This window comes from Athene cunicularia (assembly GCF_003259725.1).
Source record: "Athene cunicularia isolate RWA chromosome 1 unlocalized genomic scaffold, athCun1 chr1_part2, whole genome shotgun sequence".
Taxonomy (NCBI): domain Eukaryota; kingdom Metazoa; phylum Chordata; class Aves; order Strigiformes; family Strigidae; genus Athene; species Athene cunicularia.
The window spans coordinates 24,151,710-24,154,139 of NW_020799092.1; the positions used below are offsets into that span (position 1 = coordinate 24,151,710).

Genomic DNA, 2,430 nt, shown 5'->3' on the forward strand with positions numbered 1-2,430 from the left:
AAAAAAAAAAAAAAAAAAAAAAAAAAGGAGGGGTCTTTCCTCTGTTTCCCATTTCAAAATGTACTTTTTTTCTCCTTCCCCACGCCCTCAATTTACCTGATCTGTCCCTTGTATAGATCAAAATTACTTGTCATTGGGAACAACAACAACAACAACAACAACAAAAGGCAAGTTGATCGGAATTGGGGGCTTCCTACGCAGAACGCAAGGAAAATAAATTGATTTTTTTTTTTTTTTTTAAATGACAATCTAATGCTGTAGACTGTTCCCTTGGATCAAGGATCTACACTCTGCCACTGAAATCATCAGTATTTGAGAGATTTCTGAAGACACTGGCCACTCATTTGTGTTGCTCTACTGTACCATGCAGGCCAAATGGCAGCCTCCATGCCTTTGGCCATGTTAGCATATTCCTTCTGCCCTCTCATTACTCATGTTCTCCCTGCCAGCATCCTCACACCTCCACAACCTCCCCCACCCACCCATCCACCACCCCAAGATCCAGCTCTGTCAGATTTGAACTGACTTTGGGGAAAGCACAGGGAGTTTTTCAGTCAAAGCTGCCTCCTCACCAGAGCCACAAGCTCTGTACCTCTGGTAACAGGCCATTCCATACTACTTCTCTGGCAATCTGTCTCCAGATTCATCCTTTATTGCCCAGCTGACATGCTACAGGTTTTATTTGATCAGGCTTTTCTTACATGGTCTTCAAGATGTTTTAAAACTACATTTTCTCACCACTAATATAAACGAGCCTTAATAGGGCTTAGAATTGAAACCCAGACTGTCAGAACTGAGGAATTTGCAGCTTTGTTACAGTATCAGATGCGTCCTTGATCATCGGCTAAATAAAGTAAAAGGCTGGCCTAAATCTGCTATTACTTCATGTTTAATTCAGATACCTTTGAGTGAGTGCATCTCTTCCCTCCCCCCAATATTCTATTCTTATCACCTGTGTATTGAAGTTTATGGTGACTAACCTAGACAAGCACGCCAAAACACTGAGGAAATGTTTTAAAACCCGGTTTCTACAAAACCATAGTTTATCCGAGACAGAGAACACAATAGATCCGGAGATTAGAGCACCACATTATAACAGGCATTTTACAACTTCTCTAAAGCAACTATCAGTGTAATTCTTAAAGTGTTTAGTTACTTTGAAGAGAAGATGAGTACATTATACAGTAACGAACAGAACTTGCACTTTCCTATTCAAGAACATTACAGGTAAGCAGGAAGTGATGATGCTTTTGATATAGTAGATGCAAATTAAAAACTCCAGTAGCAGATCTCTGAACTGCCATCAGCTTCTTATCAAGTGGAGATAAAGGTTCCCAGAACGCCAGCACATGCAAAAAGTTACACTCTGAAGTAACGTGCCAAAGCACCGTGAGCTTTGGGATGAAAAGCTTCTGAAAGGCCGTGCATTTCATTATACATTTGGGATCACCTGATAGTTCAAATTTACACTTATTTTAATACAACTTCATGTGAGCCAGGATTAGAGCAGATGTGGATTTTGGAGTGCATTTTTCTAGCTTAGTAACGACCTTCAGAGACAGCAAACTCTCAGTGTAAAGCGAAGATGCAAAACTAGTCTTTTCACCGAATTTAAGAGTGCAGTATTTCTCTGGGTGAAGCAACTCCCATTTAGTTTTACTGTTTCCACTGCAAGATAATGGTCTGTCTTTACTTACTCGTCCGTCTAGTTATGCCCTTAAAAGGCTCCGCGGCAAACATGTAAAAGCAAATTGTTCTGAGCAACAACATTACCGTAAAGGACTGTATAAGACAAGACAAGGTCACATGTCTCTAATTTCTAGAAAACCGAGGCTATCCTCACAGGATCCTGTCACGAAACTGGGGTTGAATCTTGGTGGTGCTGTGTGGGTGAGTGGGCAGCGCCGGGTATCCAGTAAATTCCCAATCGAGACAGAAAACAGCACCAAGGCTCAGAATAAGGAGCTCTCCTCATACTATTAAAGCTCTATTGCTGCCTAATACTACGCTTCTTATAAAATAAAAACAAAACAACCATAAAAAAAGCACCGGTCTAACAGCAGGGAAAAAAAAAAATTGCAAGCGTCCCCTAAAATGACATTAGATCTTCCTATTTTATTATTTTTTTTTATACAGCACCGCACTGAAGATTACCCCTACCCGGAGCTGCGAAACCGAGCAGGAGCCGCTCACCACATCGTCTCCCCATTCACGGGGCTGCACCCCGGTTCCAACTCTCCCAAGGAGAAGCCGAAGCTTCCCCCCGGGGCACCGCCCAGCGCTGGGGGGGTCCGGCCCGATCCCGGCGGAGCCCCCCCCTTCCCCTCCAGCAGCCCGGCCCCGCCGCCTTCCTCGGCATCATTCCTCCACAGCGTCGCCTCCTTCTCCTCTCCCCCACCCTCATTTTTAATTTTTTTTTTTTTTCTTCCC

General features: G+C 43.3%; 1 protein-coding gene across 1 annotated transcript in view; it reads right to left on the reverse strand.

Moving 5' to 3' along the window:
- Nucleotides 1-2,430, reverse strand: part of FAR2 (fatty acyl-CoA reductase 2) — a 151,304-nt gene that overhangs the window by 148,239 nt on the left and 635 nt on the right. The gene's annotated exons all lie outside the window — the stretch shown is intronic.